The following is a 27,719-nucleotide window of genomic DNA, read 5'->3' on the forward strand; positions in this document are numbered from 1 at the left end:
GAATAACAACAAGATGATTGAGAAGAAGAAGAAAAAAAGATGATGATGATGATGATGATGATGATGATGATGATGATGATGATGATAATGATGAAGAGGAGGATGATAATAATGATGATGGAGAAGAAGAAAAGGAAGAAGAAGAAGAAAGAGAAGAAGAAGAGGAAGATGATGATGATGATAATGATAATTATGATGAGGAGGATGATAATAATGATGATGAAAAAGAAGAAAAGGAAGAAGAAGAAGGAGAAGAAGAAGAGGAAGATGATGATGATGAAGAAGAAGACAAAGAAAAGTTAGTGTAGAAAAAGAAGAAGAATACGACGACGATGATGATGATGATGATGATGATGATGATGATGATGATGAAGAAGACAAAGGAAAAGATGGTGTAGAAGGAGGATAAGTAACGAAAAAGGAGAAGAAGATGAAGAAGGAGAAGAAGAAGGAGATGAAGTAGAAGAGGAAGAGGAAGAGGAAGATGATGATGATGATGATGAAGTAGAGAAAGAAAAAGATGGTGTAGAAAAAGAAGAAGAATACGATGATGATGATGATGATGATGAAGAAGACAAAGAAAAAGATGGTGTAGAAGAAGGATAAGAAAAGAAAAAGGAGAAGAACATAAAGAAGAAGAAGAAAAGAAGAAGACAAAGAAAAAGTGATGTGGAAGAAGAGGATGAAGAAGTTAAAGAAGAAGAAAGAAGAAGAAGAAGAAGAAGAAGAAGAAAAAGAGGAGGAAAAGCCTGCACTCATATGGCTATATGCTACTAATAGTATAGAAGTTAGGGAAAGTGTTAAAAGTGGAAAATATAGACGGACACATATTGAGTGGACAAGGTTGAAACTCCAGCAAATAGGTTCAGTGAAGTGAAGATGGCCGAACCAATCCAAAGTCATTAGAGTGCAATTCACTCTGAAATGTCAGCACTGATTCAATGGCAAGCATATTAGTGTTATTGACAACAAATGCTGACATTTTGAAGCTGATTTCAGTACGGTGACATTCAATCAAAAACTGCCAGTATTAGTTGAATGGAATGCGCTTTGGTGTCATTGATAAGGGTTGCTGACAGTTTGAAGTGGAAAGAGCAGTGAGCGCTCCAAATCTCAAGAGAAAACTTTTCCATTAGCCGGACAAGGACAGTTTCACAGAGAGAAAAGTCCTCTCTCATAATACCTGCACAGGCCTTATGCAATTACTTCTACCATTTCTTCTTTTTCATTCCTCTTCACCTACAGTTTCATTCTTCTTCCTATTATAATTCTTATCCTTCTTCTCCTACTAGTTTTTCTTCATTTTATTGTTATATCCTTCAGCATTCTACTCATTTACTCCTTTCACTTCTCCCATATAGTTTTTAACTCTTTTTCTCCCTCTTCTGATACAATTTATTCTTCTTCTTCTTCTTCTTCACCTGGTTCTTTTTTCTACGCGCAGAACGTTGTGGTGATCGCATCATTGGAATGTTTTCAGCCAATGGGCTGAGCGACTTCAGTTCATCGTCTTGTCGCACTTGCAGTTTGTCTGAATGTAGTGATCCGTGTAACAATATTGATTTCCGGTCCAAAGGGGCTGAATTAAAGCGATTTCGAAATGCGCGCTGGGTTGTGATCACGGAACATCCGCTCGAAAAATAAGTCTCAACGGAAAATGCGCGCTTCTCATTGTTCTAATGCATGATGGCGAATGAACATGTCGGGAAGAAAACTTTATTTTCTGACCTCTAATGAGACCAATTTCGCTCTTCTACGACATCAGCTGACTGGATAGCCTTCACTTTAAAAAAGGAAGTTTAGCTGCCGCACCCGGCATAGTGGAATTTACTTCAATCTGCCAGCATTAGTTGACAAAGTTGCCAATAATTATCTATCAGCAATTGGAGAGAAATTTATTGTGTTATTTCAACTTTTTACGATGACAATTTGAAGTTAATCTCATATTATTTCATTATGTATTCGTATATGCATAGATACAATATCATTCTTAACTCATTATAAATAATTGGGAAAGGTGAAATAGCAAACATTCAATCTGTCAGCATTGGTAGAATGGGAAGCATTGATGTTATTCATAAGTAATGCTGACAGTTCAATGTGATCTCGGCTGTAGTTGGCCAGTTGTCCGACAGAGTGCATTGACGCTGACAGTGCACCAACTTTGAATAAGTTGATTTGTTGGGTAAACTGATGCGATTCGAGTCGCTTAGTGTCACAGCTCGTTTGAGCGAGTCGGTAGCCAGCCAATGTGTGTGTGTGTGTGCAGTTGTCAGTTTCAGTTGAGTAGCATGTGGTGTGGGATTGGTGTTGAAGTTTGGGTGAAGAAGCAGAGGATGGGAGTAGGAGGTGGAAATAGTGGTGGAGGAGGAGGTGGAGAGGGAAAAGTAGTAAGAGAATGTGGTTGAGGAGAAGGAAAAGTAGGAGAAAAAGAATGAGGATTAAAAAGAGGATTGGTGTTGAAGTTTGCAAGAACAAGTAGGAGAAGAAGGGTAGAACAAGGAGAAAAGGAGTAGAAGATGGAGAAGAGGAGTAGACGAAGGAGAAGAGGAGTAGAAGAAGGAGAAGAGGATTAGAAGAAGGAGAAGAGGAAGATTAGTATAAAATGTGAGGCTCAGAAGGAGGTGGAGAAGAAAGTGGTGGAGAAGGTGTTGAAAGAAGGGAGGAAGAAAAGAAGAAGAAAAAGAGGATTGGTGTTGAAGTTTGCAAGAACAAGTAGGAGAAGACGGGTAGAACAAGGAGAAAAGGAGTGCGTAGAAGAAGGAGAAGAGGAGTAGACGAAGGAGAAGAGGAGTAGAAGAAGGAGAAGAGGATTAGAAGAAGGAGAAGAGGAAGATTAGTATAAATGTGAGGCTCAGAAGGTGGTGGAGAAGAAAGTGGTGGAGAAGGTGTTGAAAGAAGTGGAGGAAGAGAAGAAGAAGAAAAAGAGGATTGGTGTTGAAGTTTGCAAGAACAAGTAGGAGAAGACGGGTAGAACAAGGAGAAAAGGAGTAGAAGAAGGAGAAGAGGAGTAGACGAAGGAGAAGAGGAGTAAAAGAAGGAGAAGAGGATTAGAAGAAGGAGAAGAGGAAGATTAGTATAAAATGTGAGGCTCAGAAGGAGGTGGAGAAGAAAGTGGTTGAGAAGGTGTTGAAAGAAGTGGAGGAAGAGAAGAAGAAGAAATGAAGAAGATGAGGAAGAGGTGGAGGAAGAGTGGGATGAGAAGAAAGAGAGTGAGGATTAGGATTTGGAGGAAGAAGAAATAGTTTAAGGAGGAGGAGGAGTGGGATGAGAAGAAATAGAGTGAGGATTAGGATTTAGAGGAAGAGGAGAGGCGATGAAGAAAGAATATTAGGAGGAGGAGAAGGATTAGTATGTGATTGTGGAGGTGTAGAAGGTTGAGAAGGAGGAGGAGGAGAAAAAGAAGAAGATGATGAAGAAGAGGAGAAGAAGAAGGAGAACAAAGAGGAGGAAGAGTGAGGGAAACAGAAGAATCAGCAGTACAGCAGAATAATTGATGATGATTGATTGAGATACTTTATTTATGTAGAATACAATATAACTGGCTTATACACTTATATACAATAGCTTACAATACAGCAAAATTATAGATGAATTTACATAATATAGACTAAGAAAATAACTATTGAACTGTATATGATATGAAAAAAGCAATTTGTAATATAATACATAGATAATAATCATATTGTTATGCATCTACATAAATTGGCGGAGCTTTGGACATATCAATGTCCATTCTTTGGGAAGAATATTAAAAATATCCTCCCCACTAACTCTCTACCAAACGTTGATTTCGTTATTAAAACTAAGGATTATTATTAATGGAAATATTGTAAAAGTTTTAATCAATAGAATATTGAGAAAAAAAAAACAGAAAATTGATAAAGTAAAATAATTATATAGGTAGATAAGATCAAATAATTGATTAATAAAATGAAGTAGGCTGAAAGTAGATCAGAGTTATCAAATTTCAGTAATATACAGCAGTATGCAGTGGATAATTGAAATAACATGAGTTTATATAATATATAATATACAATTCGTTCTATAACATGGTTTAAAGGTTTATATTGGTGGAATGGGTGAGGGATGGTTGTCATGTGATCGTTCTAGGGCGGACAGTTTCAGTCATTTGTTCCAAAATAGTTTTTTAAAGTCAGGTTGAAGCTCGCTCGGCTCTCGATAGACCTGATAGAAACAGGAAGTGTATTCCATGCACGACAGGCACTGACTAAGAAGGATTTTGTAAAAATAGTAGTTCGATGATGGGTATCCTTAAGTACTTTCTCCGGTTCTAGTATGTGAAGCATCTATCCTCCTACCTCAGAGACAAATTTGAAATCATCTTTAAAATAGTTCGGATTACCGTATTTCAGATATCTCTAACAAGCTTGACTATTCGAAAAAGCCTCTGATCGGGAAGCTTCAATGTTGAACTAGCAATGTGGGCTGGGGTGATATGATCATGGCGTTGGAGAGAGTAGACGAAACGTAGACAATAATTTTGGCAACGCTGTAGTTTACATTCAAGTGACTTGCATATCGTAAGAACAGAATTACAATACATTAAATGTGGGAAGATGAGAGATTGAACCAATAATAATTTAATGTTTCTAGGGAGGATATCGTGCATTTTCTTCAATGCATGCATGGCTGAGAATACCTTTTTACAAGTTTTGTTCACTTGTTCTGACAGTCAAGAGTATTATTCATAATAATGCCTAAATTTTTAACTGAGCTACAGTAAGGAATGTCATTACCGTCTACACTAATTTTGTGAATCGATTCAAGGTCAATATTGTTTATAAGACGAGAATATCCAATTATATGGGTTGTGTTTGATGGGATTAAGCTTAAGGCCATTTTTCTTTGTCCATCCACTATCGAATTGATATCCTGATTCATTATTCCAACTGTTTCATTAATTTTTGTTATGGGACAGCTCAAATAGATTTGAAGGTCGTCTGCATAAGTTGGAAACTGGAGAATTTGATAATGGAAGAAAGGTCATTAGCATACAAAGTGAAGAGGAGAGGGCCTAAAATGAACCTTGTGGTACTCCATGCATAACGTTTTTCAAGTTGACTTTTTGTCACCGACAGATACACATTGTTTCCTACCTAATAGATAGGATTTAAACCAAACTAACGAGTTGTGACTGAAACCAAGGATAGCCAATTATTCAGAAGGACTGTATGATCAACAGTATACGATGCTTTAGAAAAATCAAATAGGGTGAGGATGGTGCATTTTCTTTGGTCCATAGCTAACCTTATATCATCAGTGACACGAAGCAGAGCTGTCTCAGTTGAATGGAATAATAGAATAATATAGAAGAATGGAAAAATAGAATAATGGAATAATAGAAGGGGGATAAGGAGAAGTGGGTGGTGGTGGTGAAGAAGAAGGTAGAGGAGTAGGAGGAGAAGTATAAACAGGAGGATGAGTGTGAGAGAGTGAAGGTTTTCAGAACAGCAGAAAAAGAGTAGGAGGAGGAAAGGGTGGTAAGGGAGAAGTACGAAGAGAGTGTGGAGGAGGAGAAGGAGGAGGAAGTAGATAAAGTGGAGGAAAAAGAGTAGGAGAAAAAGAATGGGGAGAATACGATGATAAAGTATTAGAAGAAGGAAGAGGAGAATGATTCAGATAAGAAGAAGGATTAGCAGAAAAAACGGGTCCTATTCAAGTTGAGACTTGGACTCATTAAAGGTAAATGTAGAAGATAAGAAGGGGAGAAAGTAATTAAAGGTGCAAACAAATAGAGTTGAACGAATTCACTTGATGAAAAAATACTGTAACAAAGAAATGAGGTTGCTAGAGCCTAGAAGCAAATAGAGAAGGAAGAAATCATTTAATCATAGCAAATAATCAGCAGAAAGTAATTGACAATATTATTGGCAAGAGACAAGAATATGAAAAGAGGAAGAAGAAGAAGAAGAAGAAGAAGAAGACGAAGAGAAGAAGAAGAAAAAGAGAAGAAGAAGAAGAAGAAGAAGAAGAAGAAGAGAAGAAGAAGAAGAAGAAGAAGAAGAAGAAAGAAGAAGAAGAAAGAAGAAAGAAGAAGAAGGCGAGAGAAGAAGAAGGAGGAAGAGAAGAAGAAGAAGAAGAAGAAGTAGAAGAAGAAGAAGAAGAAGAAGAAGAAGAAGAAGAAGAAGAGAAAGAAGAAGATGTAAAGGTAGCAGAAGACGAAATTTTATCAGAAGAGGGAGAAAAAGAGTTAAAAACTATATGGGAGAAGTGAAAGGAGTAAATGAGTAAAAGGCTGAAGGAGATAACAATAGGATGAACAACTAGTAGAAGGAGAAGTAGAAAAAAGAACCAGGTGAAGAAGAAAGAGAAGAAGAAGAAGAAGAAGAAGAAGAAGAAGAAGAAGAAGAAGAAAACAATAGTCTGCTCTTGGACTTTCCGATCGTTCTGTGAGACGAATTTTTCATGAATCTTCATTCCCATCCATACAAGATGGCAATTGTGCAGGAACTCTCTGAACGTGACTTCAATTGAGGGAACACTTTTCCTCTCAATTAGTATCGATTTGGAGTGGCCAGCAGCCCGACCTCCCAATTTGAAACCTTGTGATTTTTTCTATGGAGGTTTTTGAAATCCCTTGTTTATATTCTCCATCCAATGACCCTACAAGATTTGAAGACCAATATCAGGGAAGAAATTGTTAACATAACGCCTGCAATGCTGGTAGGAGTCATGACAAACGCCTGAAATCGGTTTGCTCGGTGTATGGAGAATATGGGGGACGTCACCTACCTGATACGATATTCAAAACTGATTGAAACAAAACTTTATATATGTGACTACATTACAAAAAATAAATACAAACTATTTGATTCGTTTTAAAGAGTTTTATTTACTTTAAAAAAGTAAAGTTTCGCTACCGCACCCTGTACTTTGATTCACAAATAAATAAATAAAATACAAATTTTATTTATTCGAACTCACAATATTTACAATCAGAATCAATAAGAAAAACAAAAACACACAGCTCATTAATTGAAAATAATTAATAGAAGATTAATAAAATAAATACTGGTATATTTTATTAGGAAGAAATTTGTGAATTGGAATAAAAATACTTCTTTCTGGAAGTATACAATACTCCACGTTTGCAAGCAGGAATGAATATCACTTTAATTAATTTTAAATGCATGAAGAAATGTTTGTCAGCTTTCCTCATAGTTAACACCATTGCTTTCTCATTCTACCAATGCTGTCATTTTGAAGTGGATCTTACTATAAGCAAAGTTACTACCAAATGAACAAAATAGCGTCACTAGTCTCCAATAAGCAGTGAACTCTATACTACGTTTCCTATTCAATTAATAGTGACAGTTCAATATGAATCTTACACTCACAATATAGCAAAGTTCCCGCCAAATGGACAAAGTTACGTCACGTGTCCGCCATACATTTCCGAGGCGGCGGGAAAAACGAGAAACTGTTCGATAAATATAATAAGACATCAACGTCCGTTCTCAAGTTATATAGCGTCCGTTTCAAGTTTGGTGTGAAGTGAAACTACTTCAAGTTCTGCGAAGAGCTTCCTCTTCAGATGGTATTAGTTGTGCCAAATAGATGGATGGAGGAGTAGCCTACCTACCTACTTTGACAGGTGTCTAAATAGGTTGAGTGTTGGATAGATTACATTAATGTTTGTTCGTGAAGTTTTGTGCCAAAATTTATTTATTTTTTCGAAATTATAACTTTTCCAAGATACATTTTTATCAGAGTGCTGGATTAACGTTGTGATTTTCTCACGGTATCGGAGTAATTTCATGATGTCATTCTGCACATTACGTAATTAAATTCTGATATTTCCTCTATTGTTTTCAAACGTTTTCCTAGAGTACTTAGAATTGTTGTAAACGCAAAAACATCATAAAAAAAGTTGAACGTCCATTCTATTGCTGAGTCTTCTACTTTGATTGAGGGATTTTCCTGTATTTGTCTTTGTTAGTTGTATTCCTTCTCGTTCTATTGAGGGGATTATTGTCGTCCCCACCACGTCCTTTCTAATTTGGTAATTTTCTTTGGATAATATTGCCAGCCCTGATACCTATTTTGAGCCTGATTCGGTCGACTTGGAGACCTGAACAGGAGACCGCTTTTATCTTCTGTAGAGTACAGACATGTTTTCTGAGCTTAATTATATTGACCTGATCAATAATGTCTTTTCCAGACGTTTTTATTCTCTCTTGGAGACTGAAATTATATTATTGGGATCATTTATCCCATCAGTTTTGAAATCGCTAATCCTTTTATTAATTATTAATGGAATAGTTAATTTCCATTCAGAGCGGTTGACTGCTGCACTTTATTATTATTGTAGGCTATGGATTAGTGACAGTCGAAAACCCATTTAAGGGTTTTTTGTGTGTGTGTGTGTGTATTCTTGAATACTCATTCGAGGATCGTGCTGTAAAACCAAGCTCATATAAAAAATAAATGTACACTGCTTTATAGTATTGTATATCAAGATTTATTCATTGGAATAATCTGAGACAATCACTCCATTTATTTATATAAAACTTTTTATTTATCTTTCTATAACAAAGTTGGAGAACCCTGAATCTGAAGTAACCAATTGCATTGAGTCTTACTAAAATTAGAAAGCCAATCAGAAGGAAGCTTACAAATCGTTCAAGGAAGAGATGAAATTTTTCTGAAAATCATTTCTCTTTGGCTTGTGATCCCGATCTGTGAGGATGCACATGGAGATTAGGGTCCTTACTTTCTATTGAATTTTAAAATCATCAAGCCAATCCTTTTTTTAAATGTAAAATATTTGTAATTAATGTTTGATTATCTGTGAACTCAGTGTTGCTAAAGAGTTCCTAATTGTGATCCGTTCCCATAACATTTTTAATACTGAGAGAAATTTATAAGAAATCTGGACCACTCGCGAGCCCAGCAGAGATGAAAAGGACCTGCATAATTAATTATTGGAAATAATTAATTCACTCTACAAGACCTTCAAGAACATCATTACTGTGAGTGTTAGTTCTAATGAGCTCATTAGCCAGCTTCTAATAGTGAATTGGGAATTGATCAAAGCGCTATATAAATTAATTCAAGTTTAAAAATTTGCAACATGTTGAGTGCTATCATATAGTCTATAAGAACGTTTTATGATTTATTTGATTTATGTAGGAAGATTACTTCCATGCACGGCACGAACTAATAAAATCCTGAGATCATTGAATTGTTAATTTTATTAATTATTATTTGCACATTGATTAAAGTGTGTCATGTTAAATCTACAGACTGAACAGGTTTTAAATTGTAGAATTCTGAATTGACTTGAAGTCCATGTATCAGTATTAAATACAAATTTATAATTTTTAAAGCTCACAACGGTGAATGCTATTAAGCCTTGTGATAATTATTCAAATTATAGAAAAGAATTATTTAAAGAAAATTATAGATATAAGAATATTTTATATATATTATTTTATGTGAATATATTTTATGTTTTATGTAAGCATAGAAGTTTTTATCATATCCTAATTCATCTCGTGATATACAGTTTGAGCTGTCTTGGTACCAAGAGATATTCGTCAGCAGCACATAAAATTAGTGAATCAATTAATATTGATCTTATTAAGAGCATTCATACTTATCATCCTTTGATGATAGTCATACTGGTCCGCCAGAAAAATCATATTGATAATTATATTAATAAGGTTCCAGTTATATCATATAAGGATCCAGAGAACTTCAAGTACTGGCATTGTAAGTTCTAAGGAATTTCAGAAGGATAAATGGGTGAATACCTGTATTCATGACAAGCATTTTAAAAATCAACTAGAAAAAACCATAGTTGGTCTTCATTATTCTCGATTGGATACATGGTTACTGGTAATCAGTCATCAACTATCTTTTTGATTCCCTTATTGGTATTCTTCCAGAACTTCACGGAAGCAGCGGTAAGAATTATTAATCACCAATTGTTGAACCTTGTGGTGATTAATTATATTTGGAAAGTTCATGCATCTACCACTGAGCTAGAGCTGCGGTCTGAACCCAGCATATTTGCGAGCCAGACGGCCTTAACTTTTTGCAAATTTATTTGCAAAATAGGGATCCTAACAACTGCTCTTATAAATATCAAAAATACCACACCTCATATGAATGGTTGGCAATCCACATCTTTACACAAATGGCTTCACAACATGGGACTCTATCATAAGAGGTAACCCTCCAGGAAGCATGTCATTATACAATGGCACCACAAGTGTGAGGCATGATGAAAAGCTTACCTACTCAACCTTACTATCAATGCTAAATAAAATTATTAATAAAACCGAAAGCTGCAAGAAGTATAATCTGAAGTTGATTCAACAAGATATATCTGATGATCTATTGTAAGTTTCTGGCTGAAATAATTGAGTTGCTCTTCAAGTTGAAATTTTTCAAGCTGCATAAATACAGACAAACTATATCACACGAGTTTGATAACATAATTCTCAATAATAGAGAAAAATTGGATGGAAATTTCCATAAAATTTATAGCAAAATTTTGATCTTGATCTTTGAATCTAAATATTGTATGCTGACCAGGGTTATAGGTTATTTTGAATATAAGAATATTATTGATATTAGGAAGATAAGACCCTACCTAAAATTTTGAGAGCAATATTAGTAGTAATTTTCTCCATGTTATTGTTGTACCTGGATCACTTGGATGATCTTCGCAAAATATATGTACATGACACTTGAAACTTTGAACACCACACAATCTTATCCAAAATAGGCACTATCAGTACGTCCATTTTAATATTCCTGCAATTGGTAGTACACTTGGCAACTTATTTGAAGTATTCCATAATATCGCCACCATGAACCAGTCTCCAGCTAACTCACAAGTCTCCCACTTTAGCGACCATCCCCAGAACCCTATGAACATGACACCGGCCGATCAACAACCCCAGGACAATGCAGCGGAGACCCCACGGGAGAGAGAAGGAGGCAGCATAAGCTCCATCAATTTCGACCCACAAAAACCTGGCCCAATTGTCTTCTACTAAGATCGATAATGCTATCAATGCGATAAATACCGATGAGAGTCCAGCTGGTGGAGATGAAGGAGTGAGGGCGCCCAACCAGGTACTGACGTCTCCGCAGATTGCACCAAGCGTCGCCGAAGAAACAGGGAATGCTGCCATCCAGTCACCGCCCGATGTGGCCAGTCAACCGCCATCTGCCACCACCAACCTAGAAAAGCACAACACTACATTAGACTATTCAGTCAGTTATGCTACCAATCTCATGGCAAATGATTCCATAAACGAATTTAAACTCTTGCTCAGCCAAGCCTTAGAGAGGCAAGCTAAAAAAATACAAGAAGATATGAAAGCAATCCAGGATAAAGGGGAAGAAAATACCAAAATCATCCAAAAAGCTATCAAAATGGTCAGACATGATGTCAAAACTATTGATGAAAAATTTTCTAGCTTTAAAGAGGAAGTGAGGAGTATAATAGATATCAAAGTAGGCATGCAATCTACAGTCATCAAAGAGTTAGAAACCCGTATGGATGAAGTCACTTGTCAAGTAAATGAGCGATTGGATGAGGTACCCCAGGAAGTAGGAGAACAGGTGAACATATTAGGTAAAGAGCTAGGCACCAATATCATAGGAACTGTAATGAAAAAAATACTGCGTTACTGTATTATCAGCTCTTCTCGCGCCCTTTCAATTCAGCTCTTCTCAATTCTCAACCCTCGAAAAAAAAAAAAAAATTTCGCACATTTTTCTGGCGTTTTAATTTAATTAAAGAGGGGGGAGTCTGTTCCAAAATTTATTTATTTTTTTCGAAATTATAACTTTTCCAAGATAAAATTTATTAGAGAGCTGGATTAACATTGTGATTTTCTCATGGTATGGAGTAATTTCATGATGTCATTCCGCACATTACGTAATTAAATTCTGATATTTCCTCTATTGTTTTCAAACGTTTTCCTAGAGTACTTAGAATTGTTGTAAACACAAAATCATCATAAAAAATCAGTTGAACGTCCATTATATTGCTGAGTCTTCTACTTTGATTGAGGGAATTTTCCTGTATTCTGTCTTTGTTAGTTGTATTCCTTTCTCGTTCTATTGAGGTGAATTATTGTCGTCCCCACCACGTCCTTTCTAATTTAATAATTTTCTTTTGGATAATATTGCCAGCCCTGATACATATTTTTGAGCCTGATTCGGTCGACTTGGAGTCCTGAACAGGAGACCGCTTTTATCTTCTGTAGAGTACAGACATGTTTTCTGAGCTTAATTATTTATTGACCTGATTCAATAATGTCTTTTCCAGACAGTTTCTTATTCTCTCTCGGCGACTAAAATTATATTATTGGGGAATCATTTATCCCATCAGTTTTGAAATTGCTAATCCTTTTATTAAATTATTAATGGCATAGTTAATTTCCATTCAGAGCGGTTGACTGCTGCACTTTATTATTATTGTAGGCTATGGATTAGTGACAGTTGAAAACCCATTTAAGGGTTTTTTTGTGTGTGTGTGTGTGTGTGTGTGTGTGTGTGTATTCTTGAATACTCATTCGAGGATCGTGCTGTAAATATGCCTTGCTGTCAAACGAGGGCTTACGAATTCGCTGACCGAGATGGCCGGTGATATCGGACATCTGACCTTGCCGTGCGGGGCTGAAAGACACTCTTTGATCTGACGCCACTAGCCCGATGCCTGGAGGCCATCACCCTTCATCCTCATCCATCACCCTTCGGACACCGGACTCGAGGACGACAGATCTTAGATAAGTACTTGATACCCCCCACTACAATATCAGATGTGCCCCCGTAATTTTGGTCTCTTAAAGATCTATTATACTTGGTCTCTTAAAGACATGTGTATTCGGTCTCTCAAAGACAGATTGATTATTCTATTATCCATGTAAAGATGTATTTTGTAATATTCTCTATATTATTCTCATTATCATAAGAGCAGTCATTCAACCGCATATCTATGTTTTTAATTCCAAGACCCTCAAACCACTAGAATTAGGATCACATTATTGATCAGATAAAAAATCTGCAGACCTCAGGGCCTAGCACAATTTCAACAACTAAGCCTTCTCCGACAATATCATTTGTCACCAGGAGATCGGTCTCAGTTGTAAATGAGAAACTAATACTTCAGAGTCAACTATTGTATCCTACCCCGAATGCAAGCAATACATGTCCATAATTAAAGTTCACAGTAACACTCTTTATGGAGAAAGTGCAATGTGAATTTCCGAACACTAGTTGTTGACCGAGCGAAGTGAGGTCTAAGATTCAAGTCGACGGTTTGGCATTCCTCTTAGAGCCTGTTCACATGACAGCGATTTACATTCGGTTGTCGCACGGTTGACAAACCGAGCGATTGCCAGGTATTGGGAAACACATGGTGCCGTACACATGCATCGCTCGGTTTTAGTAGTCGCAGGCGAATCGCGGCGGTTGTAGTCTCAGACTACAACCGCTCGGTTGTCGCTCGGTTGCTGGGCGGCTCAATATACTAGAGCAGGCATGAGAGCGTACACATGTCTTCAGTCAACAGAGCGGTTTCGATCAGAGCAGTAATATATGTTAAGAGTAAGTACATAGAATAAGATATCAAGATTGAGTACATAGATGTTGTACCTAGTTATTATTTATCATAACCGAGTGCAAACCGCTCATGAATCGCTGTCATGTGTACGAGGCTGGCAAACCGAGCAATTTGCCAATCGAGCATAAATCGCTGTCATGTGAACAAGCTCTTAAGAGGCGGCCGATGTCAGCTCTGGAAGCCCATCCCATTAGCCAGGCAAGGGCTGAAAACCAGTGAGGATAGAATCTTAACATTCTATACGGGTTGCTGGGCTTGCTGCTGCGAGCGTTGCTCGCCACTGCTCCTATTCGTGCTCTTTCCAGACGACCGTGAACCGAAACGACCGCTCTCACTCGCACTCATTGTGAGCGCATAACGTGGGAACGTAACGCAGTTTCTTGAAGTGTCTCCCGGCAAACCAATTTATAAGACGTTGTCACGTCAAAACAGTACAGTGTGAGAAGCGAGAGCGCTAGGTGAGAGAGTGAGTGAGTGAATAGAAGTGCAAATACAAAGGCAGATGGCCATAACCAATCGATTGTTGAAAAGTCTGTCTAGTCTAGAAGCAAAGAGAACATAATACTTCTTCTATTCTTTTGTCTCTGCAAAAAGCAACAAACAAGTCTAGAACTCAAGTCGAAATCACAGGCAAACACCTTGAAAACAAGATGACAACAAAAAGTTTCATGGTTCTTTTATATCGCTTGTATTTTGATAATCATTCAAGATATTTAACCGTCTTTTGCTTAAACATTTTTGGAAAACCTTCCTTTATAATTTTCGATATGTGCAGTTCACCCCTATATCACAAATTTTATCCAGTTATTACGTTGTATAAGACGGAAAAACGTTTTCTGACATCTGTTTTTCATGATCAAAAATATTATTTTTGAGATTTCCATCATGAAAATGTATGCTAATATCATGTGCTAATGCTGGAAACTATTTGGAGAGTAGTTTTCATAGTGAAGCGTACAAGAGAAATCACATAGGGCTATACTGAATTAGACTGGTTACTATATTACAGTATACTATTCTTTCGTTTTTCCAAACTCTTGGCTTTGCTTTCAAGTCAATGTTATAGAAATTCTTGGAAAAAATATTTCTAGAATCTAGTCTTCTAAACTTGATTGTGGAGGAATGAAAAATTATTGAAACAGCTCACTTCTTACATTACTGTACCGTATCCTTCAAAAGGAGAAGATTCAATTTTGGAAAAATTGTAAACATCAACAGTAACTACTTGTAAGGTTTAGAAATGTAAATGAACTTCAATTCTCAGATTAAAAAATCATTTGTTTGAAAATTTCTTTATTTTCTTCATATAAAGAAATTTGAATGAAAAAAAATTATTAATATAAATTTGGTTCCTTTTATTTTTGAATGCAAGTTGATTAGTTCAGACCTACTTGAACAGAAGCATAATCACAATAATATCACATATCATGAGTAGTAGTAATTGAGTAGATCAAATCATCAAATCAAATCATTGAGTTTAATATATGAACACTTAACCCGGGAAGGATTGCGCCTGGTCTTTCGCACCCAGTCATAACTGATCTAGGTCATTTCTTTGCACTCATGAAAAGTATGCATCCCCCTCCTAAGTACCTTCAAATGGACTCTTCCACTAGACAGTGATGTGGTTGGTGCCTTATTTCCATTGTCCCAGTCACTGTCACACACGCTTTTCAACAACTACTGGTCGAATACACCCAGCACGACTTTTCACGTTATCTGTATATGGGTCGAATCCACCCAGTGAGACCTGTCGCGTTTTCCACATATGGGTCGAATCCACCCAGTGAGACCTGTCGCGTTTTCCACATATGGGTCGAATCCACCTAGTGCAACCTGTTGTGTTTTCCGCATATGGGTCAAATCCAACCAGCGCGACTCCTTGTATGTGCTACTTTTACTACTCAAACATGAATGAAATGGAAGAGGAACAAGTTTTGAGGCTTTTAGAAAGTGTTAAAAAGAGGAAAGACGTGAGTGAACAAGAAAGACTAGAAAATCCAACAATAGAATCTCAAATTTATCATACTCGGTCACATATTACTGCACCTGGTCTAATCCACCCAGTGCGACCCCTCATGTGATTTTCACTTGCGCGACCTCTCCAGGGTTAAACAAACTAATAGAATGTAAAAATTGAAATTGATTAGAATATTATTCAATGATCATGAATTATTATTCCTATAAAAAGAAACAAAATCCTACAAGAACGGTTGCTGAAAAACATCGGAACTGTCTCTCGAACTGTCAGTTCTCCTGTAAATCTTCTCTGAATGAGTATAATACAAGAATAATTATTCGAAAACATTAGATCATAACACACTATTAGCTTACGTACTAATAACACAATTTCATTTTAATCAATATCATAAAATACAAGATTGAACCGCACAGAATTTGTATAAAACCCCACATACATATACACCCATAGACTTTCAAACAAGTTATTGCAAATCTGAATTTGACTACCAAAAAATTGATGAATATTGTAAGTTGATACTGCAACCGAACAATTTCTTGAATATTCATTCTTGAATACAAAACTAGAATTTATTCTAAATACTCATAATTATTTTTTTTTCTTTTTGTGTAGTTGAGAAGTTGTTATTGTGGTAATTATTCATGTTGAATGAGAAAGACTAAGAAATTGTCAATTCTTTGTCAATTTCATGGTCTTTTCATACAATACTCATAATTATTAACAATCAGAGTAAAAGTATAACATCCAATTGCATTGCTACTACAAAATGTATAATTAAACCTAAAAGCGAGTAAGAGATAAATGCAATGACCTCATTATACTTTCACGATTGCTAAGTTCAATTGGATTTTGATAAATATATAATATCAACATACTATAGAAATGATTCTACATATATAATTAAAAGACTTTTCTTTTACTTCTACAGAGTTACTTGATATCTATTATGTAATAATCAACTTGATCTAAATTATTATTACATTGAATCACTAGCACACTTTTATTCTTTTGCCATTTTCGGCTAATCAAGTGTCAAAATGAATTATTAGTATTAGAAAGTAAACCTTGATTACCCTAGTAAACCTACATTACCTTAGTAAACCTTAGTTTATTTCCGTATAGCTCATATTGACACTTTATAATAGCTTCATTGACACTCTACATCGAAGCATCAAAGGAAGTAGAAGGGTACCTATTGGTGATTTTTTTGTGGGAACAGTAGGATACTTTATTTCTGGGTTTCTCCATGTTGGGCGATCCTCTCACTTTATAAGAGTTATATACACAATACTTGGGAGTCAAATATTAATAACTTAGCCAACGAGATTAAGTAATACCGCACTCTCGTAGAAAAAAAATGAAGACTAATTTTGTAGAAACATCATCACCTATCTGGGAATATTGTCAAACCAAAACTCTTGACTGTTATTTTTAGTAGAGGAATGCTACTAATAATAGACAATAGTGGAAGAATGCCTTTTCTTCTGCTGTCTTCCTAGCTCTGACATTTCGTTATTCAAGGGTTGGTTAGGCTATATATTTAGGGAGTGCAATCAATATACCTGTATTGGACTATCCTTCAGTGGGGCGATCTCTCGCACAAGTGGTGAACTTCCAGCAAAGAACTGTGGAAAGGAAGTACATTGTATTTTGTTAATACATTGAATACTTCATTCCACTGGTATTTACAATTAAGATATCATTATTTCTATCACATTTTTGACTGTCAAAGAATTTAACTCTAATTCCTTTTTCGTTTGAAGGAGATCGTATGACCCAGCAACTCACAGTTTATAAAATAAAATGAGTCAATTTGGCCCTTTTTCTTATGGGAAACTGAAATTTTATTTCATAAATCTAGGAATGATCCATTGGTTGAGAGATTTGAATGTCTTATATACATCTATGTTTTATTCATTTATTAATTATAACTGTTGAATTTTTTTTATACAAGCCTTATTTAAGCAGATGGAAACATTTTTCTAGAAATCCCCATGTATAAGCACCGCTTTGTTTCTTCTTCACCAAAGCCAAGTCAGACGCTCTCTTAAGGGCTGTCACAGATTAGCCCTTAATAACACTAGCTCGCAGTTGCTAGACTAGCGCGGAAATCCTGTTTAGCAGTTTCCAGAATTTCTGAAGATCCTTTTGCAGCTACAGGCTCGCATTTCAGAAATCCCGCTCAGCTAAATGTGGGTTAGGGTAGAATGGACTTGTAGTACTATCTCTTATCCCAAGTTGGAAACAAAAGTTTTTGAATTTTGATGATGTGAATATTGAAGCATTATCGGAAATGATACAATTGGGTGTTGAGAAATATATGAAAATTGACTTCAATGCTTTTATCATTGATTCTGAATTGGCTTTTCGTAGTGGAATCAACCAACAAAATTTTGAGAATACATCAATACAACTGAAAATATACATATTCACTTGAGTCGTACGTATCAATGGACCAACAGTGTTGATGTGAAACATGACTAATGGTTCTTCCTCCATTTTGGAAGAAAGAAATCCATAGTTTGTTTGTTGTGCAGACCTACTCTGACCACATATTATACATGATTTAACTAGATATTGAATATCTATCATCATATCTGGCCAATAAAAATGTTTAAAGATTCTGTTGATGGTTTTTGAAATTCCAAGATGTGCACCGAGAATGCTGTCATGATAGTATCGAAATATCAGTGGCACTAGAAGTTTGGGTACTACAATTCTGAGCTTTTATTGGTTTCGAATCTTTATTACTAATACTTCGTTGGAAATACTGTAAGGAAACTGATCATGGTTATTAGCAATTTACTTCATCATGTCAGAAATGAGAGGATCATTTTCTTGATATGTTCTGATGTCGGTAAACACTAGTGGGAAATCTGTGATTTTCAATGTATTCACGAGATTCCACACATTTTCACTGTCAATTCCCTTATGTACATCCTCTTCTTCTTCGATATCACTCTCATCTTGATACATCCTGAATAAGCAATCGGCGGTTACAATTAAACGACCAGGAATATGTTCCACTTCAAATTGGAGTGCTAGAAGTCTATGTATCCATCTTCCTGAACGACAAAATTTGTTTGCCCTGTCAGAGAATCCATGATAGTGCACTGTTGTCGGTTAATAATAGGAATTTTGCTTGTTGAAGGTAAAGTTTGAATCTTTCCATTCCAAAAATCGCAGCATAACATTCAATTTCATAAGTTGAGTACTTACACTCTGGCTGAGTTAGTTTTTTAGATGCGTGAGCATTGGGCTTTAATACACCATCAATTTCCTGTGAGTATAGCTGCTACAGCTTTGCAGCGTCCGTCTACTTGCAATACAAATTGTTTTGGAAAATCAGCAGTTTTCATTACTGGTGGGTTCATGATTGCATACTTCAATTGTTGGAATGCCTTGTCATGTATCTCTTCCCATACAAACTTGGTATTTATAGTGTACATCACTTCGTCGCCTCTGATGTAGTGAAAAATGCATGATCCGGGTTGAAAATCTCCCTCTATAGGATCATATACCATTCTAACAACAGGCCGCCGGCATCCCGCCCTTCTTCCCTTCGAAGACTATGTGAAAGTGGTTCTTCCATTCTTCAGGAGTACAATGATGCAATTCGTGGGAGGAGTAATCGAAGATGGATGCCCTCTTAATGTGCATAGTGAGTTCTTTGCGACGAACCGCCTCGTCAACATGCTCCAGCTCACTGCAGAAGTAATGTTGTTTCACATCAAAGTCCAACATGCGGGTATGATTGACCAACACCGAGAAAGGCCTGTCCACAAGTGGCATGCTGCTCTGGCAGCTTCTTCTTTGAATGTTCGTTGTACGTTTCTATCTGAATGTGACTCAAATTGATATCTTTCACTATCCGCAAATAGAAGATTTTGTGATTGAATGCATATTTCGTCGAGGTCCCTAAAATTTCTAGGCTTGAACTACAATACTAATCTTGATCTTTCCTCTGGATTTAAACCTAAAACATATATAAACATATTTAAACATATATTAGTGACAATCTCTTCTTCTGATTTTTTAAATGCAATAATTTTGACTGCCTCTTTTATAGAGCCATTAAAGTGTTAAGCGAATCTGAAGCCCTCCAAGCACTCGTGATTGGCTTCCAGAAGGTTGTTTTGCAGCTTCTGACTGTCCTCATACACTGACAAGTCAAGTTGATTGAAACAGGTATGAGCCGAAGGAAAATCTGTCGGTTGACCTCTCGTCATGGTGTATCTGGAATTTCTGGACTCCATAAATACCCTCAAGGGCTGAAAAGCCTTGGAGTGGCACTTTCAATGTACCGGTCACGAACTGGAGGAACTTTGCCCTTCCAGCTAGGTTGAATTCATGTATGGCTCTCCAGAACCATTGAATCTGGAGGGAGCTGTGCTGGTAGGTGTAATACTCAGTGTTTGCTTTGAGATCATTGATGAAGATTGGGTAGGTCGAAAATGAGCAATTCAAGTTCCTGTATGTTGAAAATACCCATCAGTCGTTGGGAATGATGTCATAAAATCCGTCGAAGAAAGCATCAGTTGCTTGTGGATGGCTCCAGTCATTTTCATCTGACAAACCAGATGTATGTACTCGAGCTTGTTCTCTTCAGTGACGAGTATGTTTTTTGACCATCTGGTTCCAGTTCCCTCACCTCAGTCACTCCAACTCCTCGCACCTCTGCACTGAATGTCAAATCATATTTAATGCTAGAGATATGGTTTTTCTTCAAGAAGGCAAGACTTTTGTAGAAAGTGTAATCCTCACTTTCCATATCTGTGTACTTGACCGGAATATCCAGAATATGCTTGTAGAAGGAAAAAGTAAAGTAGCACTCGAGAAGTTTGTTGTCATAGATTTCTTTTTCAATCACCCTCCCGATGAATTTGAAGTGGAGAAGATGGCCCGGGTTGTAGTGCAATGAGGTATTTATAGTGTACATCACTTTGTCGCCCTCCGACGTAGTGAAAAATGCATGATCCGGGTTGAAAATCTCCCTCTATATGATCATATACCATTCTAACAACAGGCCTCCGGCATCCCGCCCTTCTTCCCCTTCGAAGACTATGTAGAAGTGGTTCTTCCATTCTTCAGGAGTACAATGGTGCAATTCGTGGAAGGAGTCCTCGAAGATGGATGCCCTCTTAATGTGCAAAGTAAGTTCTTTGCGACATACAGCCTCATCAACATGCTCCAGCTTACAGCGGGAGTAATGTTGTTCCACATCAAAGTCCAACATGCGGGTATGATTGACCAACACCGAGAAAGGCATGTCCACAAGTGGCATGCTGCTCTGGCAGCTTCTCCTTTAAATGTTCGTTGTACGTTTCTATCTGAATGTGACTCGAATTGATATCTTTCTCTATCCGCGAATAGAAGATTTTGTGATTGAAAGCATATTTCGTCGAGGTCCCTGAAATGTCTAGGCTTGAACTAGGATACTCATCTTGATCTTTCTCTGGATTTAAAACTAAAACATATAAAAACATATTCAAACATATATTAGTGACAATCTATTCTTCTGATTTTTTAAAAGCAATAATTTTGACTGCCTCTTCTATAGAGGCATTAAAGTGGATTAAGCGAATCTGAAGCCCTCCAAGCACTCGTGATTGGCTTCCAGAAGGTTGTTCTGCAGCTTCTGACTGTCCTCATACACTGGCAAGTCAAGTTGATTGGAACAGGTATGAGCCGAAGGAAAATCTGTCGGTTGACCTCTCATCATGATGTATCTGGAATTTCTGGACTCCATTCATACCCTCAAGGGCTGAAAAGCCTTGGAGTGGCACTTTCAATGTACCGGTCACGAACTGAAGGAACATTGCCCTTTCAGCTAGGTTGAATTCATGTATGGCTCTCCAGGACCATAGAATCTGGAGGGAGCTGTGCTGGTAGGTGTGAAACTCAGTGTTTGCTTTGAGATCATTGATGAAGATTGGGTAGGTCGGAAATGAGCAATTCAAGTTCCTGTATGTTGAAAATACCCATCAGTTGGTTGGGAATGATGTCATAAAATCCGTCGAGGAAAGCATTCAGTTGCTTGTGGATGGCTCCAGTCATTTTCATCTGACAAACCAGATGTATGTACTCGAGCTTGTTCTCTTCAGTGATGGGTATGTTTTTTGTCCATCTGGTTCCAGTTCCCTCACCTTAGTCACTACGACTCCTCACACCTCTGTACTGAATGTCAAATCATATCCAATGCTAGAGATATGGTTTTTCTTCAAGTAGGCGAGACTTTTGTAGAAAGTGTAATCCTCACTTTCCATATCTATGTACTTGACCGGAATATCCAGAATATGCTTGTAGAAGGAACGAGTAAAGTAGCACTTGAGAAGTTTGTTGTTATAAATTTCTTTAGCAATCATCCTCCCGATGAATTTGAAGTGGAGTAGATGGCCCGGGTTGTAGTGCAATGAGGTATTAATAGTGTACATCACTTTTTCGCCCTCTCATGTAGTGAAAAATGCATGATCCGGGTTGAAAATCTCCCTCTATATGATCATATACCATTCCAACAACAGGCCTCCAGCATCCCGCCCTTCTTCCCCTTCAGAGACTATGTAGAAGTGGTTCTTCCATACTTCAGGAGTACAATGGTGCAATTCGTGGAAGGAGTCCTTGAAGAGCACTCGAAAAGGATCCTCTTAATGTGCAAAGTGAGGTCTTTGTGACGAACCGCCTCGTCAACATGCTCCAGCTCACTGCGGAAGTAATGTTGTTCCACATCAAAGTCCAACATGCGGGTATGATTGACCAACACCGATAAAGGCCTGTCCACAAGTGGCATTCTGCTCTGGCAGCTTCTCCTTTGAATGTTCGTTGTACGTTTCTATATGAATGTGACTCAAATTGATATCTTTCTCTATCCGTGAATAGAAGATTTTGTGATTGAATGCATATTTCGTCAAGGTCCCTAAAATTTCTAGGCTTGAACTACAATACTAATCTTGATCTTTCCTCTGGATTTAAACCTAAAACATATATAAACTATTTAAACATATTTAGTTACAATCTCTTCTTCTGATATTATAAATGCAATAATTTCGACTGCCTCTTTTATAGGGGCATTAAGTGGATTAAGTGAATCCGAAGCCTCCAAGCACTCGTGATTGGCTTTCAGGAGGTTATTTTGCAGCTTCTGACAGTCCTCATACACTGGCAAGTCAAGTTGATTGAAACAGGTATTAGCCGAAGGAAAATCTGTCGGTTGACCTGTTGTCATGGTGTATCTGGAATTTCTGAACTCCATTCATACCCTCAAGGGCTGAAAAGCCTTGGAATGGCACTTTCAATGTACTGGTCACGAACTGAAGGAACTTTGTCCTTTCAGCTAGGTGAATTCATGTAGGGCTCTCCAGAACCATTGAATCTGGACGGAGCTGTGCTGGTAATTGTAATACTCAGTGTTTGCTTTGAGATCATTGATAAAGATTGAGTAGGTCGAAAATGAGCAATTGAAGTTCCTGTTTGTTGAAAATACCCATCAGTTGGTTGGGGATGATGTCATAAAATCCTTCGAGGAAAGCATCCAGTTGCTTGCGGAAGGCTCCAGTCATTTTCATCTGACAAACCAGATGTATGTACTCTAGCTTGTTCTCTTGTGTGATGGGTATGTTTTTTGTCCATCTGGTTCCAGTTCCCTCACCTCAGTCACTCCAACTCCCTGCACCTCTGTACTAAATGTCAGATCATATCCAATGCTAGAGATATGGTTTTTCTTCAAGTAGGCGAGACTTTTGTAGAAAGCGTAATCCTCACTTACCATATCTGTGTACTTGACCAGAATATCCAGAATATGCTTGTAGAAGGAACGAGTGAAGTAGCACTCGTGAAGTTTGTTGTCATAGATTTCTTTTGCAATCACCCTCCAATGAATTTGAAGTGGCGGAGATGGCCCGGGTTGTAGTGCAATGAGGTATTTATATTGTACATCACTTTGTCGCCCTCTGATGGTGTAAAAATGCATGATCCGGGTTGAAAATCTCCCTTTATATGATCATATACCATTCTAACAACAGGCCGCCCGCATCCCGCTTTTTTTCCCCTTCGAAGACTATGTAGAAGCGGTTCTTCCATTCTTCAGGAGTACAATGGTGTAATTGGTGGAAGGAGTCCTCGAAGATGGATGCCTTCTTAATGTGCAAAGGAGTTCTTTGTGACGAACCGCCTCGTCAACATGCTCCAGCTAACTGCGGAAGTTACGTCGTTTCACATCAAAGTCCAACATGCGGGTATGATTGACCAAAACCGAGAAAGGCCTGTCCACAAGTGTCATGCTGCTCTGGCAGCTTCTTCTTTAAATGTTCATTGTATGTCTCTATCTGAATGTGACTCAAATTGATATCTTTCTCTATCCGCAAATAGAAGATTTTGTGATTGAATGCATATTTCGTCGAGGTCCCTAGAATTTCTAGGCTTGAACTAGAATACTAATCTTGATCTTTCCTCTGGATTTAAACCTAGAACATAATATATAAACATATTTAAATATATATTAGTGACAATCAATCTTCTGATTTTTTAAATGCAATAATTTTGACTGCCTCTTTTTTAGAGGTATTGAAGTGTATAAGCAAATCTGAAGCCCTTCAAGCACTCGTGATTGGCTTTCAGAAGGTTGTTTTGCAGCTTCTGACTGTCCTCATACACTGGCAAGTCAAGTTGATTGAAACAGGTATGAGCCGAAGGAAAATCTGTCACTTGACCTCTTGTCATGGTGTATCTGGAATTTCTGGACTCCATTCATACCCTCAAGGGCTGAAAAGCCTTGGAGTGGCACTTTCAATGTACCGGTCACGAACTGAAGGAACTTTGCCTTTTCAGCTAGGTTGAATTCATGTAGGGCTCTCCAGAACCATTGAATCTGGAGAGAGCTGTGCTGGTAATTGTAATACTCAGTGTTTGCTTTGAGATCATTGATGAAGATTGGGTAGGTCGAAAATGAGCAATTCAAGTTCCTGTTTGTTGAAAATACCCATCAGTTGGTTGGGAATGATGTCATAAAATTCTTCAAGGAAAGCATCCAGTTGCTTGCGGATGGCTCCAATCATTTTCATCTGACAAACCAGATGTATGTACTCAAGCTTGTCCTCTTCAGTGACGAGTATGTTTTTTGTCCATCTGGTACCAGTTCCCTCACCTCAGTCACTCCAACTCCTCGCACCTCTGCACTGAATGTCAAATCATATCCAATGCTAGAGATATGGTTTTTTCAAGTAGGCGAGACTTTTGTAGAAAGTGTAATCCTCACTTTCCATATCTGTGTACTTGACCGGAATATCCAGAATATGCTTGTAGAAGGAACGAATAAAGTAGCACTCGTGAAGTTTGTTGTCATAGATTTCTTTTGCAATCACCCTCCCGATGAATTTGAAGTGGAGAAGATGACCCGGGTTGTAGTGCAATTAGGTATTTATAGTGTACATCACTTTGTCGCCCTCTGATGTAGTGAAAAATGCATGATCCGGGTTGAACATCTCCCTCTATATGATCATATACCATTCTAACAACAGGCCTCCAGCATCCCACCCTTCTTCCCCTTCGAAGACTATGTAGAAGCGGTTCTTCCATTCTTCAGGAGTACAATGGTGCAATTGGTGGGAGGAGTCCTCGAAGATAGATGCCTTCTTAATGTGCAAAGGAGTTCTTTGTGACGAACCGCCTCGTCAACATGCTCCAGCTAACTGCGGAAGTTACGTCGTTTCACATCAAAGTCCAACATGCGGGTATGATTGACCAAAACCGAGAAAGGCCTGTCCACAAGTGTCATGCTGCTCTGGCAGCTTCTTCTTTAAATGTTCATTGTATATCTCTATCTGAATGTGACTCAAATTGATATCTTCCTCTATCTGCAAATAGAAGATTTTGTGATTGAATGCATATTTCGTCGAGGTCCCTAGAATTTCTAGGCTTGAACTAGAATACTAATCTTGATCTTCCCTCTGGATTCAAACCTCAAACATATATAAACATATTTAAATATATATTAGTGACAATCAATCTTCTGATTTTTTAAATGCAATAATTTTGACTGCCTCTTTTTTAGAGGTATTGAAGTGGATTAAGCAAATCTGAAGCCCTTCAAGCACTCGTGATTGGCTTTCAGAAGGTTGTTTTGCAGCTTCTGACTGTCCTCATACACTGGCAAGTCTAGTTGATTGAAACAGGTATGAGCCGAAGGAAAATCTGTCACTTGACCTCTTGTCATGGTGTATCTGGAATTTCTGGACTCCATTCATACCCTCAAGGGCTGAAAAGCCTTGGAGTGGCACTTTCAATGTACCGGTCATGAACTGAAGGAACTTTGTCCTTTCAGCTAGGTTGAATTCATGTAGGGCTCTCCAGAACCATTGAATCTGGACGGAGCTGTGCTGGTGATTGTAATACTCAGTGTTTGCTTTGAGATCATTGATGAAGATTGGGTGGGTCGAAAATGAGCAATTCAAGTTCCGGTTTGTTGAAAATACCCATCAGTTGGTTGGGAATCGTGGGGTCCCATCTGACCGAATCCCAAAAGGTCGAAGAGTATACTTTCCCATATAGTCGAATCTCATCTAGCCGATGAGATTCGATCAATTGCGACAAACTACAACATTTTTCTATCAAATGGGATTCGACTGCTTGAGAATCGGTCAGATGGGAAAATCAAATTTTCGACCTTTTGCGACAGTTGAGATTTTCGGCCAAATGAGATTACTATTAAAACTTTTCGATCATTTGGGATTCGACCATTTGGGAAAGTTCAAGTTTTAGTGGCATGTCAAATGACCGATTCCCATTTGGCTGAAATTATTATTTTGTCACAAAAGATCGAAAATTGAAGATTCCCAAATGGTAGAATTGAAACTTGTATTTTCCCAAATGGTCGAATCCCAAATGATCGAAAAGTTTTAATAGTAATCTCATTTGGCCGAAAATCTCAGCTGTCGCAAAAGGTCGAAAATTTGATTTTCCCATCTGACCGATTCTCAAAAAGTCGAATCCCATTTGATAGAAAAATGTAGCAGTTCGTCGCAAATGGTCGAATCCTATTAGGTAGAAGAGTTTTATTTTCCCATATGGTCGAATCTCATCTAGCCGATGAGATTCGATCATTTGCGACAAACTAAAATATTTTTCTACCAAATGGGATTCGACTGTTTGAGAATCGGTCAGATGGGAAAATCAAATTTTCGACCTTTTGCGACAGTTGATATTTTCGGCCAAATGAGATTACTATTAAAACTTTTCGATCATTTGGGATTCGACCATTTGGGAAAGTACAAGTTTCAATTCTACCATTTGGGATTCTCCAATTTTCGATCTTTTGCGACGAAAAATATGATTTTCCCAACTGACCGATTCCTAAATGGTCGATTCCTATTTGGTAGAAAGGTTTTATAGTTTGTCGCGAATGATCAGATCGAAATCGGGATCTACTGATTGCGCTCACAATGTGTTGAATTGCGCCCAACTAAATGTAGAAGCCCGTAGCACTGACTAGAGGAAACTCTGACGGCTAGATTCGTAGTTCAGCTGCAGCAGGCCTTTGCTCCCGGCATCCTTCAGTCTCCCTTCTCGGCTTTAGGGGTTGAATTTTCTGGCGCTCTCTAAAAGTTGTTGAGTAGTTATTTTGAATACTGAATAATTTATAAATTAAAAATTTTATTATATATTTTAAAAGTAGGCTACTGTAGTCATTTTTAATGAGAATTTTGTTATGAAAATACTTAAATTCTGAATAAGACTATGAAAAATTTTAAATTTAAATCGAATAAATTTAATTTCAAATTCAATTGAAAGTTTTGAATTGAAAAATTAAGATTATAGGTCCTTATCATTAATAAAAAAAATTAAATTGAAATATCTTTTAGTAGAAATGTGTCTATTCTCCACTTGTGGGATGAAGTAATATATTTATTACTAGCTGGCCCGTGAACTTCGTACCGCCAAATAGTTGATGCATCTCATGACAAACTTTAGCTGGATGCACACCTCAAAATCTATAACCCATACAAACAATCCTCAAATCCAGACCAACGTATAATTTTTATTGGACCAAATAAACAGTTCAGCATACTCTACCATGTGCGTGTACGATAAAATCATAACTGACAGATTAATTGATCACGCATATCATTAGCATAT

General features: G+C 37.4%; 4 pseudogenes; all 4 read right to left on the minus strand.

Annotated features, from left to right (window-relative positions):
* Nucleotides 1-19,675: 19,675 nt before the first annotated feature.
* LOC120352878 lies at nucleotides 19,676-20,754 on the minus strand (annotated as a pseudogene).
* A 414-nt stretch (nucleotides 20,755-21,168) lies between these two features.
* On the minus strand, nucleotides 21,169-22,380 carry LOC120352879 (annotated as a pseudogene).
* Nucleotides 22,381-22,584: 204 nt separating this feature from the next.
* On the minus strand, nucleotides 22,585-23,868 carry LOC120352881 (annotated as a pseudogene).
* A 275-nt stretch (nucleotides 23,869-24,143) lies between these two features.
* Nucleotides 24,144-25,087, minus strand: LOC120352882 (annotated as a pseudogene).
* Nucleotides 25,088-27,719: the final 2,632 nt, after the last annotated feature.

This window comes from Nilaparvata lugens, chromosome 8, assembly GCF_014356525.2.
Source record: "Nilaparvata lugens isolate BPH chromosome 8, ASM1435652v1, whole genome shotgun sequence".
Lineage (NCBI taxonomy): Eukaryota > Metazoa > Arthropoda > Insecta > Hemiptera > Delphacidae > Nilaparvata > Nilaparvata lugens.